Genomic DNA, 18,520 nt, shown 5'->3' with positions numbered 1-18,520 from the left:
ATATTTATTGTGTGTAAGCATCTCTTCCTGGCTCATGATTTCGCCTTTCACCATACCAATTTCTGAGAGTCTTGCTGCTTCTTTAACTTTTAATATTTAGATAAACAGGAATGGGTTTTTCAATTGGGTTTACATACATGAGATTAGATGGATTTGGGGGAAGGACAAGATTAATTTTGTTGTGCCCAATTTTCTCCTAGGAATCAATCTTTTTCTACTACAGTGATAACATGATCTTATTCTCAGGACATTCCTTCATGTCAAAGAAATTCTTGATGTTATGCTATGAACCAAATGGTTGATGTACTACTGTGAAATAAGAAAATCTCACTGACCTTGATAAATTCTGCCATATATCTTCTCTGTGAGAAGCTGGGATATGTATTCAGCTGACAAACTGAGTAATATAATTGGCTGAAGGGTGTAAACCCCTTGCACACATGATAATGTTCATTAATGAAAGATACTTAGCTGCCACATTCATCACTGAAAGTTCACATTGAATGATAGGCTTTATGATGGATTCACTCTTACATTTTGGGGAGGGAATAATTATATCATCTGCCACTCTAGACTTTTACATAACTACATGTTGCTAGTTACTTAGTTTTTCCCCTTCCATTTTCTTACTGGGGTCTTAGATGGATGGGTCCCAAGATTATGCAATTCAAAGCTTATTTGCCCAGGGCAGTAACATCTGCAATTAAGGCACATGCCCACCACAAAGGTCAACACAAGTGTTCTTCAGTTATAGAATGCCACAAGTATAGAGCATGACTGAAATAATTGCCTTGCACTGTATAACTAGTTCCCTAAAGAAGTGAGAGAAGCTACTTGTCCCCAGAGATTGCTAGTGGTTTGACCAGCCCCCAAACACAGCAAATCCTGAATTTTATTGAATATGAAATGTGCCTCCAAAAGATCTCCAAAATTTCACCAAGTTCTGAACACAACCAAGGACCACCCAATATTTCATTCCATCTCACAACTTTTGAAAATTTGTATGTTCATTCTCAAGAATTATACCTTGTCTTTTAATCGTTTTCAAGGCGGCTAGCATCAGCTTGCAGTGTTACAGAACATGAATACATAGAGTCCTTTGGCCAATGGATGGAGGTTTAGTGGGAATCCCTTCAGTTCTGAAGTCCCAGGGCAAAAATGTTCTTTCTGGCAGCTGCTCCGGCTGTTGGTATCCGCCTGTCTCTGGAGACAATTGAAGAGTTCACCTGCAGGGGTGAAGTCAAACCATTGGAGAGTTACAGCGCCTGCTGTGGCTGTAGAGACCGATGTGGGAGAGACATGTTTTGTTCCAGGTGAGGCAGATGAAGGCGTCCATGTGTATTCCTTCTCTTTCCACTCCTCCGAGCAGTTCTGAACAGTCCTCTGGCAGGGGGTTGGACTCGATGGCCCTTGTGGTCTCTTCCAACTCTATGATTCTATGATTCTTCCTCCTCTGGTCACTCCTTTGCTTGCTTTATGAAGCATGCACCTTCCGATGAAAATAGCAGTCCCAAGTTGCCTTCTATGGATAACACCTAGTAAAGCACAATGCATAGCATGGCATCATTATGTTCTGAGTTTTCATGCCCCCCAAGCAGTAGCCAATAAAGTTGAGTGATAGACTACAGTCCACAAAAGCTCTATGCCATTTTAATTAGTCTTTATGGTGCAATAATACTGCTTTCCCCCCCTGCAACTGACTGACATCACACAATGGTTTAGTTTTTTTGTTTTTTTTAAAAAAAAAATAATGTTACTGTACTGGGATCTTGATTTTAATTAAAACAAAAAAAAATTCCTTCCAGTAGCACCTTAAAGACCAACTAAGTCAGTTCTTGGTATGAGCTTTCGTGTGCATGCACACTTCTTCAGATACCATGCACACGAAAGCTCATACCAAGAACTGACTTAGTTGGTCTTTAAGGTGCTACTGGAAGGAATTTTTTTTTTATTTTGACTATGGCAGACCAACACGGCTACCTATCTGTAACTTGATTTTAATTAGCAGTGATATGTTTTTTATTTAAGTCTAGGTCCACCCTCATGTTTTAGAGGAAGGTAAATGGATGGGTCCCAGGGCTTGAGTCAAAGGCAATTGTTGCAGTAACTTTACTGACATCAAGCAGGTCTCTGTCTGCTCAGTGCGTAGATGGGAGACCATCTGAGAATCCTGTGTTGCACTGACTTGAGTTACATGACAGAAGGATCTAAATGTAATAAATGCTTGCTTGGCATGAGGAAATATTTCAACCCGCTACTTCCACTTAGAAAAAAGGAAAAGAGTGTGTCTCCAAAGGAGTATGGCCTTTTCAGTGGCAGGAACATTCCTACTGTGGCATTTCCAGGTGTAGCCTCAAGGAATTCAGGTGTATTTTGAAATCACGCCTTAAGTCACCCAAGTGATAAATACAGCCTCATAAGCATTACTTCGTTTCCCAGGTTTACAAAACTTGGCATTCTGCTTACCTGTTAGTGTTGGGCGTTGAATGTGGATAACAAGAACCACTTTGCCGTGTTCATTTTTATTAAGCCAAACATTAATTTACAGTTAGTGTTATGTAAGGTAGATTTTAGGGACGCGGGTGGCGCTGTGGGTAAAACCTCAGCGCCTAGGACTTACCGATCGCATGGTTGGTGGTTCGAATCCCCGCCGCGGGGTGTACTCCTGTCGTTCGGTCCCAGCGCCTGCCAACCTAGCAGTTCGAAAGCACCCCCGGGTACAAGTAGATAAATAGGGACCGCTTACCAGTGGGAATGTAAACGGCGTTCCGTGTGCTGCGCTGGCTCGCCAGATGCAGCTTGTCACGCTGGCCACGTGACCCGGAAGTGTCTGCGGACAGCGCTGGCTCCTGGCCTATAGAGTGAGATGAACGCACAACCCTAGAGTCTGTCAAGACTGGCCCGTACGGGCAGGGGTACCTTTACCTTTACCTTTAAGGTAGATTTTACTGGGAAATAGAAGATCCCTTTTATGTCCAGTGTTGTTGTTTTTTAAATTGAAATGTAGCCACAGACTCTTCTTCCCATCCATCTATTCTTTCCATTTCCTTCTGCAATACATGTGGGTAGAAACTGATAACACTAAATTAAGATGAAATAGGTGAGAGCAAGGTAGATTGGGACCATGGAGGTACTCTGATTATGCCCGCGCTTACTTTTGTTCTGTGATTCCCCCCCCCCCCCCCAGAGTGTTAATATGAAAACTTTCTACACTCCACTGAAGTTTCATGAACAATAAGAACTGTCAGCTGTGACAGTTTTTACAGCCCCACAATTGTTCCTGCATTGTCTTGGCATTCTATATAGCATGCAAAGTAGAAATTTCTTTTGGCAGCTGCTCAGGAATAGTCTAGTCACATTACCTGTGTGCTGTTGTCACAGGTAGAATGCAGACTCCAGGAGCACATTGTAACTTTGACATTATCAGGATTTTTGCCTTTAATGCTCTCGATTCTACCCATTTCTGGTGGCTGCATAACATAAAAGAGCATCAGCAGAAGATCGCCTTCTCTGAAGTGTGGCCATAATCCCAGATCCCACATGAGCAGAGTTAGATGCATTCAAAGTTTAGATGCATTTCCCAAGTTTACTGCAAGGGGGAAGAAATGAGAAAGAGAAGACGTTGGCACCCCTTTCATGACAACAGCTTGTGCGAGTGACTAAATTGCTTTTTAACACCTGCTTAATCTTTCTCAAGACAGGATTATCACTTGAGGGTTATTGAAAGTGATTTGCTGGGTTGTGGAAGCAAATCATGGTGGAAGGTGATTGCAAAACTTTTCTGCCCTCCTTTCCCCCCGAAGATTGGTCAAAACCCCAGTCTGCCTGCATAGATCTTGCCTGCTGACTTCATGAGCACAGTATAGAAATATGCACAACTTAATCCCACTGCAGAGTTTGCAGTGTGGCCTTAATACGAATTCAGTCATTGTTTTACTGACATAAACCCTACCGTGTAGGAAATACAGGTAGGGCATTAGAAGAGGAAACTTTGAGCTCGTGAATCTTTCCCCGCTGCATGTAGTGTAGAATCTATAATGTTGAACTTGTGTAAATGTTTGTGTAAATACCTTTGCAAATAGTCCTTGTTCGGCCACTCACGGTGTGTAGAGCCTGCTTAGGGAGTAGGTCAGGGGTCTGCAACCCGCGGCTCCAGAGCCGCATGTGGCTCTTTTACACCTTTGCCGCGGCTCCAGGGCGGATACTAGCGAGGGGAGGAAGCGCATTGTGCGCCCCGACACTCCCCACTGTGGCGGGCACTGTACTGGCTGTGACGTCGCATGGGGGCGGTGCGTGCGTTAGTCACGCACCGTCCCGACGTCACCTTCCCTCCCGCTGTCAGATCGGACATTAAGGTAAGAAACAATATATGCAGTGTTATATTTGTTTTAAATGTCGCAATGGTTTTGCGGCTCCCAGTTTTTTCCCTCGGAAATGGGTCCAAGTGGCTCTTTCTGTCTTAAAGGTTGCAGACCCCTGGAGTAGGTTCACATTACAGGTTCTACATGCAAAAATGTTTTCAAGGGCAGCCCCATGCAGAGCATATTGTAATGGTCTAATTTGGAGGTTAGCACTGCATGGAATACAGTGGCCAAGTCATCTCTGCTCAAAAGCATCCATTGCCAGCTACATTTGGAAACAAGCACTCCTAGCTACGAAAACTACCTGAGCTTCCAGTGATGATCTTGGATCCAGGAATGGCCCAAGCTACATACTTGCTGTTTCCTGGCGAGATCACTTCCCTCTGGAGCGGACCCAAGAACTCAGAACATGCAACACCTTCATCTTGTCTAGATTCAGTTTGTTGTTTTTTTATCTGTACCCAGCCCACAATCACCTCCAGGTTCCAACATAGCACCTGATATAATTGTATATATAAAGAGGCCCAATAATTCGTGACAATATATAGGTATATGTTTCCTTTTTAAAATCTATTTTTGTCTCAGACATTTGTGACTCAAAAGTGTGGGCAGTGTCTGTTGCAGAAACAAAAGTGGTCCTAGATGGAACATTTCAAATATCTTGGTTTTATCTTTTCTCTTGAATATAGTCTAGTGCAAGCTGCATAAGTTTTAACCACTCCTAAGTGTTTATTATGTATATTAATGCAAAATGTTCTATTTATATACAAGAGAGCTTAACCGACCTTCATGCAGCAAAAGGCATCAGTGCCACTGACGTTTGGGTATTAATTATATTCTTTTGAGCTAATTTAATTTTACATTATAATAATAATAATTTTGAAACACTGCATGAAATAAATAGATAAAACAACATCCATTGAGCTGAAGAATTGGTAACTACCTTTCTATTGCTACAGATGCAGAATTACAGTGGTGCCCCGCAAGACGAATGCCTCGCTAAACGAAAAACCCGCAAGACGAAAGGGTTTTCTGATTTTTTAGCGGCTTCGCAAGACGAATTTCCCTATGGGCTTGCTTCGCAAGACGAAAGCCCATAGGGAAATCTCTGGGGACAGCGGGGAAGCGCAGCGCGCCTTCTCCTCTGTTCCCGGACCTGTCCTAAGGCTTGCGGTGGGAGGTCCGGGAACAGAGGGGAAGGTGCGCAGCGCTTCTCCTCTGTTCCCGGGGCTTGCGGTGGGAGGAGGGTTTTTCCTCCCCACCGCCAACATTCAGAACAAAATTCTGAATGTTGGCGGTGGGGAGGAAAGCTCTCCTCCCACCGCAAGCCTTCAGGACAGGTCCAGGAACAGAGGGGAAGGTGCGCAGCGCTTCTCCTCTGTTCCCGGGGCTTGCTGTGGGAGGAGGGTTTTTCCTCCGCACCGCCAACATTCAGAACAGCATCTTGGATTCCAAGATGGCGGCGCGCAGAGACGCTGCGGCTCAGTGCTCTCCTTTTGTTTTTTATTTTTACTTGTTCTTTGTTTTTTATTTTTACTTGTTCTGAGTATGTTTGGCCGGGCAAGAAAGATTTATAGCAGGCAGGAACTCCTGAAGGTCGGGTTACAGTGTGAACAAGCTGTGAGAGCTGATTATTTTTGCCCAGATAACGCTCCTGTGGGAGTAGCCAGGCCACCGGGTTCTCCATGGATTACTATGCCGCCAGGGAGGAGGCGAAGGCGGCGTAGAGACAGGAGGCAAAGGCGGGGTTGTCGGGCCGGCGTCCTGGTAAGATTGCAGAGGAGTCCATCTAAACCACCACTCCCTAGCATATTTCTTGCTAATGTGAGATCTCTTGCCAACAAGATGGATGAATTGAGGCTGCTGGCGGCAAAGAACAGTCTTGTAAAAGATTGCTGCGTTTTATTTGTCATTGAGACATGGCTTCAACCGTCCGTACCAGACACGGCTATTCAGTTGGAAGGCTGTGTGGTACATCGTCATGACCGAGGTATGGACTTCGGAAAAACCAGAGGAGGGGGGCTGTGTGTATATGTGAACAAATGCTGGTCCAATAATTCTAAGACCGTTGGCAGTTACTGTTCACCGGATTTGGAATATGTGGCTGTTAAATGTAGACCAGCCTATCTCCCTAGGGAGTTTACAGCTGTTATGCTAACTGGTGTGTACGTGCCACCAGATGCCAATGCCAACTTGGCGCTGGGATGCCTGCAGAGCCTTATCAGCAGCCAGCAAGACAAGCATCCTGAAGCTGTGCACATCATTGCGGGAGACTTCAATCATGTTGAACTTAAAACAGTGCTCCCAACGCTCTATCAGCATGTGAAATGTCCCACAAGAGGGGACAAGACACTGGACAAAGTTTATTCGAATGTAAATCACGGCTATAGGGCTTTACAGCTGCCACATTTGGGCCAGTCCGACCATATGTCTCTGTTCCTGGTACCAGCATATATCCCACTCAGGAAACGGGCTCCCACAATATCAAGGACTGTTAAAATCTGGCCTGAAGGTGCTATCCATCAGCTGCAGGACTGTTTTGAGAGAACCAATTGGGACATTTTCGATCGTTCAGACCTGGAGGAGCACACGGCGGCAGTTCTGTGCTATATCAATCACTGCACAGACACTGTCACAGCAAATAAATCCATCCGGTTTTACCCCAATCAGAAACCCTGGATGAATAGAGAGGTCCAGTGCCTGTTGCGGGAAAGGAACAGGGCTTTTAGGTCGGGCGAGGTGCAGCTTTACAGTGTGGCAAGAGCAAACTTGAAGAGGGGTATTCGACGGGCAAAACTGGTCTATAGGCAGAGGATTGAGGATAATTTAAGGAGTAACAACACAAGACAGATGTGGCAGGGGATTCAGCATATTACCAACTACAAACCTAACCTTGGTGCTGTCGACGGTGACCCTTTGCTGGCGGAGGAGCTTAACTTCTTCTTTGCTCGCTTCGAGAAGGAGCCACCTGAGACGCCGGTATTACAGCCACCAGCCCATAGGGGCCCCTCATTCACTGTAGAGGAGCATGAGGTGAGACAGGTATTGAGGATGGTGAATCCGAGGAAGGCTGCTGGACCTGATGGCATCACGGGAAAGGTGTTGAAGGGCTGTGCGGATCAGCTGGCGAGGGTCTTTACTAAGATCTTCAACAAGTCCTTACACCAGTCTATTGTCCCACCCTGCCTGAAGTCGTCAACTATTGTTCCTCTGCCTAAAAAATCCACAATCAGTAGTCTGAACGACTACAGACCAGTTGCACTGACTCCAATCATCATGAAGTGTTTTGAGAAACTGGTGCGCCGTCACATTATTTCCTGTCTTCCATCAACTTTTGACAACTACCAGTTTGCATACAGGGCAAATAGATCCACGGAAGACGCTATCACTACCACTCTCCATGCTGCTCTGTTCCATCTGGAGCAGCCGGGGAGTTATGTGAGGCTGCTGTTTGTGGATTTTAGCTCTGCTTTTAACACTATCCTCCCCCATAGACTGGTGTCCAAGCTAGAGGCGATTGGACTCTCCAACTCCACCTGTCTCTGGGTTTTGGACTTTTTGTCAGAACGTTCTCAGAGGGTTAGAGTAGGGTCACATATGTCCACAGCCCTTAGCCTTAACACCGGCTCACCACAGGGTTGTGTGTTGAGTCCCCTGCTCTATACTCTCTATACGTATGATTGTACAGCCATTTATTCCAGCAACAAAATCATCAAGTTTGCTGATGACACTACGGTGGTGGGGCTCATTTCAGGAGGGGATGAGTCCGCCTATCGGGACGAGGTGGAGCGGCTTTGTGCTTGGTGTGGAGAGAACAATCTGGCTCTTAATACGACTAAGACCAAGGAATTGGTGGTGGATTACAGGAAAAAAAAGGCGGACATTCAGCCCTTGTATATCAACGGGGAACGGGTGGAGAGGGTGGCGGAATTCAGGTTTTTGGGAGTGACTATCGATCAGGGCATGACTTGGAGCGCAAATACCACTGCTCTGGTGAAGAAGGCCCAGCAGAGAATTTATTTCCTCAGACTTTTAAAGAAGAACAATCTGAGTGAGAGACTGCTGGTGTCCTTCTACCGAGGCTCCATAGAGAGCATTCTCACATACTGTATTTGTGCCTGGTTCTCCAGCTGTACAGCTAGGAAGAGGAAGGTGCTCCAGAAGGTCATAACCACAGCCCAAAGGATTATTGGTCATCCCCTCCCATCTTTGGAAGAACTGTACGGTTCCCGTTGTCTTAGGAAAGCAAACAATATCCTGCAGGATGCATCTCACCCGGGACACAGTCTGTTTGTACTACTGCCTTCTGGCAGGAGATACAGAAACATCAAGTCAAGGACAAATAGACTGAAAAATAGTTTCTATCCAAGAGCTGTGGCCTTCTTAAATGCAGTAACTCGATAGTGTGACCTGGGAGTTTGATGGGTGTGGGTGTGGGTGTGGCTGGAATGTGGTTTGTTTGGTTGTTGTTGTTGTTTTGCTTTTGTTGTTTTTAAGGGATGGCATCCAATTTCGTTGCACTTGTGCAATGTTGCACTTGTGTAATGACAATAAAGAATCTATCTATCTATCTAAGCCTTCAGGACAGGTCCGGGAACAGAGGGGAAGGTGCGCAGCGCTTCTCCTCTGTTCCCGGACCTGTCTTGAAGACTTGCGGTGGGAGGAAGGTTTTCCTCCCCACCGCCAACATTCAGAAGGCTGTTCTGAAGGCTGGCGGTGGGGAGGAAAGCCCTTCTCCCCCGCCAGCCTTCAGAAGAGTTCCCGCCTAGGCTGCGGATAGCAGCCTGCTGCCCCGCGCGAGGGGCGCTCTTAAGCAGAGCGCCCCTCGCGCGGGGCAGCAGGCTGCTATCCGCAGCTTGGAGAGCCCTCTGGACCTCTTCTGAAGGCGGGCGGGGGGCAAAAGTCTTTGCTCCCCCCCCCACCTTCAAAAGCAGTCCGGGAGCATTTTAAAATCGCCCCAGGACAGCGGGTGAATTCTCTGCTGTCCCGGGGCGATTTAAAAGCCCCCGGGAAGGCAGGCAGGGGGGACAAAGACTTTTGCCCCCCGCCGGCCTTCAGAAGAGGTCCAGGACCCATGCCTGCCTTCCCGGGGGCTTTTAAATCGCCCCGGGACAGCGGAGGACTTCTCCGCTGTCCCGGGGCGATTTTAAAATGCTGGCGGGCGGCAGCTGGCGGGATGGCAGCGAAGGCTTCGCTGGCGCCCGCCAGCATTTTAAAATCGCCCCGGGACAGCGGAGAAGTCTCCGCTGTCCCGGGGGCTTTTAAAATGCTGGGGGACGGCAGCGAAGCGTTCGCTGCCGCCTGCCAGCATTTTAAGATCCCCCGGGGCAGCGGAGAAGTCTCCGCTGTCCCGGGAAGGCAGGCGGGGGGAAACAAATACTTCCCCCCCCCCGCCGGCCTTCAGAAGAGGTCGGGGGACAGACTGTCCCCGGACCTGGTCTGAAGGCGGTTTCCATAGGAACGCATTGATTGATTTTCAATGCATTCCTATGGGAAACCGTGCTTCGCAAGACGAAAAACTCGCAAGACGAAAAGACTTGCGGAACGAATTAATTTCGTCTTGCGAGGCACCACTGTATATATTCCCCCCCACAAAAAAAAATCATCAGTTTACATGTGTGCATATGTGCACCATCTCTTTACACCATGTATTATTATTTAGTAGAAGTTGCTTTGCAGGTTTCCATTTAGTCTCACATTCAGGGCCCCATTAGATGCTTCACAGAACATTTCTTTAACAAGCTTTAAAATATTGGTAACCTCCCATCCTAGACTTTGAAACCCAATTTGGATCTACATTTCCAAGAAAATGCTGCTTGGATTTTCTCTTACTCAAGATAAAAGTAAAACAAAGACTACGTTTTAGCATAGACAACTTATTCAGGCAGATTTCTAAAAGAATGGGTGGTAAAAGCAAGTAAGATGGTGAGAAATTGGATCAGTTTTTCTATGGAGAGGCACACATAGAGACTAAAAATAAACGGCCTTTGCTTCGGGCAGCAAGCCCTTATTGCTGCAAATCGGTTGGGTGGGTTTGAATTTTTGGATTTAATTTTCCACTAGTCTTACTAAAATAGTTGAACAGAACAGCACCCTTTCAAAACAATGTGTTCTTTTGAAAATCATTCATTAGCCAAGTACCCGCATAACGAATCAATGATTTTCATTGATTCCTCTGGGAAAATTTCAAACGCATTTCCCAACCCCCTAATTTTTGACTAATGTTGCGTCGTGGACTATTCAAAGTAATTCTCTCTGTAATCATAGAGTTGGAAGGTACCAAAGGTCATGTATTCCAACACCCTGTGATGCAGGAAAACAGATAAACTCCATTAAGTAAGTTGTATTATTTTCCCCATACTGCATTGTGAATACAGAGGGGCAGGGGGAGCATGGAGGGTGAAATAACAGTGGCCCGATGTGGTTGAACATGGGCTGGATCTAGACACATCAAAGAAGCGTTTCAGCTACACGCATTGTAAACTTAAACAGAGAAATCCAGTAGGGAAACACGGGGCTCCACAGCACCGTCTGGTGGCACAGTGTTATATCGCATATACAACACATATAAATCACTTTTTCTTTACCAATCTAGCTGAGTCCGTGGAGGAGCAAAAACAGTAAGATAGGCAGGTACCTCTCTGTTTTCCACACCGAGATGCAAGTGTGGAAGCCGTGGACACAAAACTGCCATCTCTCAACAATTGCCCTTCAGCAATGGAGCTTGCACAGGGACTGCAGTGCTTCTGTGATCCTTCTGCGAGTCACTTTTGGTAATGCTAATGGGTTGAGGGATGTTGCTTAGGCCTCTGGGCCTTGGGAGCTGGCGACAGGGGCCTTTGGGGAGCTGTTAGAAACGTGTCGCCTATAAAGGATAGAACCTTTGGCATGTGGGTGGCCGGGGCATTGACCCCTAGTCCTAATGCCTTTGGATGTCCCTAATAGCTCCTGCAACACTTGCCTGGGCCTTTGATTAGGCAGGCCACAGAACAGCAAACATTCAGCAGACAGAAGATTTCTGAGCCAAGAGCCTAGAGGGCATCTATCAACATCTGTCTCCCTATCCTACTTGTGTATTTTTATTTTTTTTAAGGCTGCCTCCCCAAATGCCCCATCTTTCTGCACACAAACACATATACACACATGCACAAATAATGAGATACGATTAGTTTCAAATCTGTAACAGAATTTTGCTGCTAATTAAATTGCCACTCCATTTCCATAAAATAATCTGGTTAAAGGCAAAGCCAAAACAGTATCAGTTTCTGTGTACGTCAAGGTTTCTGTACAGCCGCGTGGGCTCTAGCTGCACAAAGCCTTATTCTGGAAACTTCTCAAGCCGGAATCAACCCTTTCTGCTCATTTCTCTTTTGACTGCCCCATTGGTAGCTTCCAGGCGGCTTGTTTTGTAGTAAGTTCTTATTACAAACTACCTCTGTTCCTTGGTTTTAAGTTTTAATTCTTCGTGGACCATCTTCATTTTCAGTGGTCACCCTCTTGACTGTGGTTTGAGCTATTGCAAGGATCTCTCTTGCAGCGATTGATTTCTCCCCATACGGATGTCCGTATTCTTTCCCATAGAGTGGACCTTTGTCAGTACTGCTAAGCCTCTACTGGGCAGGCATGGAAGAATCACGGTGGCAAGTGCTTCTTTAGGGGAAGAAGGTTCTTCCAGCTGCTGAGCAAGCCCATCCAAAGATATGAAAGTCTTTGACGATCTGCTAGCAGCATCCTCCACCATCAGCTTTTCTGATGGACGATGCTCCATTCCAGATACCATCGTCAGGGAAAGACAGTTCCTCTTTGCAGGGCCTGCATTCCCTTGGCAGATCCCGCTGTCCAGGGGCTGCCTTCTGTGTCACTAGTCGCTGGCTCCCTAGAGAATCCACTGCTCCTTCGGCCTTGAAACTGAAGGATCAGAGTTGGGGCAAGACCCCCGACAAATTTCTAGCCTAGCATAGGAAGCTTTGCAAACCAGGCTTTACAATGGTGCAATGCACTTTCTTTCATAATTATTAGAGAAATAAATGTATATTACATAACAACTACTATCTGGGGTGGATTATACAATTTAGTGTAACAATAGATATTACTTCGACCTTTGTGTATAATAAACCGAACAAACCATTTTGGTCACTGCATATTAAACCACTTATTAATTTAATCTCTCACTTTCGTACGTTGACCAAATTGCCTTTTCCTGAAACATTAAGGGAGATAACGAGAAGCAGCTCGTAATAGATTCAAAGCCCCAAAGAGAGCACAGCATCAGTTTTAAATATAGCTTATTAAAACGAACTACATGTTTCATATGCTTGGTTGAGACATGATTTAAAAGATTCATTGAACCAAAACTCCCAGAGGTTTCTGCTACTGTTTGATACAGGCTGCGACTATCAAGAGATTATCACAGCACACAGTTCCTCAGATCATCAGGATTCATTCTTCTCTCCTTTTGGAGCCATTATTATTATTATTATTATTATTATTATTATTATTATTATGTTATTCCTGACACTCTGAATGCCTTTAAAGCCTGCGCTTTAAACTGCATATGCCAAATTATTATTGTGTGGACAAAAGCAAAAGCGTCTATCTTTCATGTATTTTTTAACAATATTAATCCCGCTCTCAGGCCATCTTCATATATTTGCTTCTCCTCCCATGAACGTACGTTTCTACAGGTGCAGGAATCAGCTGCTTGGTTTGCAGACAGTTCTGCGACTATCCTTTCACAGTATGCTATTGGGGAGCATATGGAAATGACAGGAATTTACGGGTTTGCGTATTTTGCGTGCATATTTCTGTGCTGGTGGGACACAGCAGAAGAGATTACAACTGTGTATATTTTAATAGAGCTTCCGTTTCCGGTCCAGTGGAATAGAAATATTGATCTGCTGAGTTACAGCCATTGATCATTAGAACCACACATGTGGTTCCATTGATCCAGAGGAGATTTGGGCTTGTGCTTCTCAGATGTCCCCACATAGCAAATGGCTTTTGACATGGAGGGGAGAAATATACCGGTATTTCATGAGCTTTGAGGAGAAACACATTTTGTATACTTGGTCCCCATGTCTTGTACATGTCCATCATCCAGCCAGTGGATTGTGCCCGCTGCAGCCCTTTTGCAGGGATACATTTGGGTGAAGTGAACTCTTCCTTGGTTATCCCTGAATGGTAAATGGAAACTCACAAAGTAATAATGACTCAAGGGCACCCTGATCAAATTTGCAGATGACACCAAACTGGGAGGGGTGGCTAACACCCCAGAGGACAGGATCACACTTCAAAACAACCTTGACAGATTAGAGAACTGGGCCAAAACAAACAAAATGAATTTTAACAGGGAGAAATGTAAAGCATTGCACTTGGGCAAAAAAAATGAGAGGCACAAATACAAGATGGGTGACACCTGGCTTGAGAGCAGTACATGTGAAAAGGATCTAGGAGTCTTGGTTGACCACAAACTTGACATGAGCCAACAGCGTGACGCGGCAGCTAAAAAAGCCAATGCAATTCTGGGCTGCATCAATAGGAGTATAGCATCTAGATCAAGGGAAGTAATAGTGCCACTGTATTCTGCTCTGGTCAGACCTCACCTGGAGTACTGTGTCCAGTTCTGGGCACCACAGTTCAAGAAGGACACTGACAAACTGGAACGTTTCCAGAGGAGGGCAACCAAAATGGTCAAAGGCCTGGAAACGATGCCTTATGAGGAACGGCTAAGGGAGCTGGGCATGTTTAGCCTGGAGAAGAGGAGGTTAAGGGGTGATATGATAGCCATGTTCAAATATATAAAAGGATGTCACATAGAGGAGGGAGAAAGGTTGTTTTCTGCTGCTCCAGAGAAGTGGACACGGAGCAATGGTTCCAAACTACAAGAAAGAAGATTCCACCTAAACATTAGGAAGAACTTCCTGACAGTAAGAGCTGTTTGACAGTGGAATTTGCTGCCCAGGAGTGTGGTGGAGTCTCCTTCTTTGGAGGTCTTTAAGCAGAGGCTTGACAACCATATGTCAGGAGTGCTCTGATGGTGTTTCCTGCTTGGCAGGGGGTTGGACTCGATGGCCCTTGTGGTCTCTTCCAACTCTATGATTCTATGATTCTATGACTCTTATATCCTGTAATGCTTGTTTGTACACTTGATGTTGTGTTGAATTTCTTAATTTTTAAAAATAAAAAGGGGAAGGAGGAAAGCTGTACTGAACATATTCAAGGCCTTGGTCGTGACTAAAATAGCTCATTGAATTTGGGCCATGGGGTGGAAGATTCCCCCTATCCAAAAAAAGGGGGGGATCAGAATATTTGGCACGCAAATGTAGTTGAGAAGCAGAGGAGCTTTAATTAAAGGTAAAGTAAATGCTATTACTAATCCATTAACTCTGCAGATTTTTTATTATGTCCCGCAGCGCAGGAAACCTGTTTACTAATGTGAGCCATTATCATGGGGGAAGTGCAAGACTTCTTTCAAAATGCACAGATCTAGATCTCACTGTTTCCTTCCAGCTCTCTTTGTACCCCAGTTAACAAGGATAATATTTCGTGGCTTTTTAAAAGGCTGTTTTTAAAATATCTGATTTGATGGACTCAATACAGAATGCTGAAAGGCCTAGAGGAGTAGAACAGTTAGAAGCCACTCTGCTTTTGTTTCTGTTTTAAAAGTGCCATCGAGTCCTAGGGATTTTTATTTAAGACAATGTGGCATTTAAAAAAGAAATGGGAAAGCTCTGCTGTTTGATGCATGAGATGGTGATTAAAGCATGCCTGATGACAGAGCGAAAGACTATCCAATCTGCTCTTACCCAATGGCTTTGTACCAGAGACCTAGTCCAACACTAAACCACAACAGCTTCCATTAGCTACTCACCTTAGAGCATGCCTGAAGACTGGTTTTGCCAGGTTTCTGAAGGCATTAATAGCACACGGCTTTAATTGTGCTGGTTGAAGAGCTTTCAGGTTTGTTTGTTTGTTTTTTAAGAATTAAAATGAAACCTAAGGCTTCAATCCAGATTGAGACCACAGTGTGTGGCAAGGTGGGGTTTTTAACCCTTAAAGGTAAAGGGACCCCTGACCATTAGGTTCAGAGCGCCGACTCTGGGGTTGCGGCGCTCATCTCCCTTTATTGGCCGAGGGAGCCGGCATACAGCTTCCGGGTCAGGTGACCAGCATGACTAAGCTGCTTCTGGCGAAACCAGAGCAGCGCACGGAAACGCCGTTTACCTTCCCGCCGGAGCGGTACCTATTTATCTACTTGCACTTTGACTTGCTTTCGAACTGCTAGGTTGGCAGGAGCAGGGACCGAGCAACGGGAGCTCACCCCGTCACAGGGATTCGAAACGCCGACCTTCTGATTGGCAAGTCCTAGGCTCAGTGGTTTAACCCACAGCGCCACCTGCATCCCTTTTTAACCCTTCCCTCCTTCTAAAAGGAAACCATGGCCTCCAAAGCAGCCTATAGCAATAATAAAAAGGCTCCCATTAGTACCATGGTGTGCTGTTGTTTGTTTTCTTACTGTTGCTATTTGCCACTCCGGGGAAGTGGTGTTTTCAGAATTGCCAAGGGAACAGTTAAACCTCCCTCACTTGGTTGTACTCTTCCATACTATGGTGAGGTATGCTGTATTTCTGTAGTAAATGTTTCCGAATGTGCATCTAGACGTATAATCAGTGCATGCTAATTTCATACAAATGTTTTTGCAGGTCACCTTTTTCTTAGTCGCTAAACATGTGCTGTGGTCCTGATCCAGACCATCATCTGCACTTGGTTTTGTAAAATCGTAACAACAACCACCTGATACATTTCTTCAAGCAATACACTTAAAGTAATGTGTAGTTCGGCCTCGACTCAGCAATGCATCCCTTGTTTGCAGCATGGTCACTGGTCCACTCTGTGCGGATCCCTCTTCTAACCCACTTGGCAGACTGGGGGGAATCCAGGGATCTTTGCTCTTTCGATGTTGAGCAACGTGCCCAAAGCCCCATGAAATTACTATAGGCCATGCCAGTGCTTTTTCTCTAGGGGAAAAAAAAGCTAGTACTCAACATGATCCTCCCCCCTTTCTCTCTTTCTCTCACACATGATCTCTCCTGCCCACCCATTAAAGCCCAACTTTGAGTGCCCCTCCCCCTTCTTCAACCTCCCCCCCACCTTGCCCCATCTGCTCTTCACCCCCCCCCCAGCATCCTGCCCTCCCCTTTCCCTTCTCCCTTCCCCTCCTCCCAGCCGCACCCTCTGCACTTGCCTCTGCAGCTTCCCCCAGCCACCGAATGGAGGACGTCCAGGGGCAGAGGAAGGGGGCACATGCTGGGTGGCACTCACCGTGGGGCCTGCAGCGCTTGGGCTTGGGCGCACACAGGCTCCCCGCTGCCCAAACGGCCCGCCCCCTGCCTCTCCCCCCCCCCCAGCTATAGGGCAGCTGAGTGGGAGGAGGCAGGCAGACTCTGGAGGCCCTGCTGCGCACCCCGCCCCTATGGGCGGCTTCCCCACTCCCTCCCCTGGGTGCGCTGACCCAGGCGCCCGAGTGGCTTCCTCCGCTGCTGAGGATGGTGGAGCTATCAGCAGAGGTTGCTGCCTCTCCCCCTACTCTCTCCTTCCCCACCCCACAGACATGGAAAGAACGAGCAGAAACGAAAGGAAAGCAGCACCCATGCTCAAGGCAGCAGAATTGCAGCACCTCTAGGAGGGAGAGTGCATTACCAAGGGAGAACAACGCAGCCTGTTGACTGAGAGTGGAAACTCAGCCAGGGCCTCCATTCCCTCGCCGCTGCCGCCTTAGCCTCCTGCTTTTCGCAGTCCCTCCTTCAGCCATGCTTGCTTGCTTGCTCTGCCAGCCTTCCATTTACCTTATTGCAAGAGCTGGAAGAAAATGGATGCCTGCACTGTGTGCAGTGGTACCTCTGGTTACTAATGGGATCCGTTATACCCAGATGGGCAGGGTATAAATAATAAATTATAATGATGATGATGATGATGTTCCGGAGGCCCGTTCGCAACATGAATAGAACGCAACCCGCAACGGTGCGTTTGCGCACGCGCAGGTTGCAATTCACCACTTCTGTGCATGCTCATGACATCATTTTGCGCATCTGTGCATGTGTGAGAGGCGAAACCCGGAAGTAACCCTTTCCGGTACTTCTGGGTCGCCGCAGGACGCAGCCTGAAAAAACGTATCATGGAGCAAACGTAACATGAGGTATGACTGTACTCTTGAATACTGCAAGAAAAAAACACGCTGGACCATGTTGTCACTTGATAAAAGATTTTCTTGTAGCTTTGACATGGCTTAGCTGTTAATAATAATTGCTGATTAATGGAAAACTCGAGACAATAGATCACCTCAGTTATTTGAACAGCAAACGTATGGTCGCATGCAGGTTGGGACAACTGGATTGAGAGATCAGACTGGGGGCCTTCAAATAAGGTTTGCTTGCAGCTTTTAGCAAATAATTCTGGCCTACCTGGTTTGTTGTAATGATATTAAAAGGATTAGTGAGATAAGTTTGGGAAACGTTTTGTCAAAGCCAGAATGAAGCCATGTTTTTCAGTGGGGTTTCTGAGCCATGATTTGGGCTGGTGTGCATGTAATGCGGAGGACCGAAGGGAAGGAGGAAATTTCTCTAAAGACAAGTCAACATTGAGTCCTCGCGACAGAAGTAGGGCACATCCCACTGGAGGGTTACACTAGGGTAACGTTGAAGCTCAGCTAGCATATATTAAAGCACCACCACTGTGGAGTACACTTACAGTATTTGCAATATGGAAGCATTTAAAGCATCTGTGGTCTTTGAGAAATACTGTGGGGAATAAGCAAATTTAATTCACCTATTATTCATCCACTGTTGCATGAGACTGTTCCTGAGTTACTGTATTTTTCTGTGTATAAGACTAGGTTTTTTCCCTAAGAAATAATGTCAAAAATTAGGGGGTGTCTTATACACAGATACATCTCCCCCCATTTTCTTAAATCTGAGTCTCCAAAAATAGGGGATATCCTATACATTGGGGCGTCGTATAGACGGAAAAATACGGTACTTTGGTTTTATACAGTGACAGAAGGCTATGATTATTCTGTTCCTGCGACAGTTTCTAGGTTTAGAGGCCAGCAGATTACAAACAGCTTGTTCAAGGCCGATCCCTCTTTTCCTAACCTATTATCA

General features: G+C 46.1%; 1 protein-coding gene across 11 annotated transcripts in view; it reads left to right on the top strand.

Annotated features, from left to right (window-relative positions):
* The window catches only part of ELMO1 (engulfment and cell motility 1), a 299,706-nt gene that overhangs the window by 226,737 nt on the left and 54,449 nt on the right, over positions 1 to 18,520 (top strand). The gene's annotated exons all lie outside the window — the stretch shown is intronic.

The sequence above is a fragment of the Podarcis gaigeae genome, assembly GCF_964106915.1.
Source record: "Podarcis gaigeae genome assembly, chromosome: 12".
In the NCBI taxonomy this organism is placed as follows: domain Eukaryota; kingdom Metazoa; phylum Chordata; class Lepidosauria; order Squamata; family Lacertidae; genus Podarcis; species Podarcis gaigeae.
Note: the sequence above shows the minus strand (reverse complement) of the source record. Positions and strands in the feature narration are given on the sequence as shown.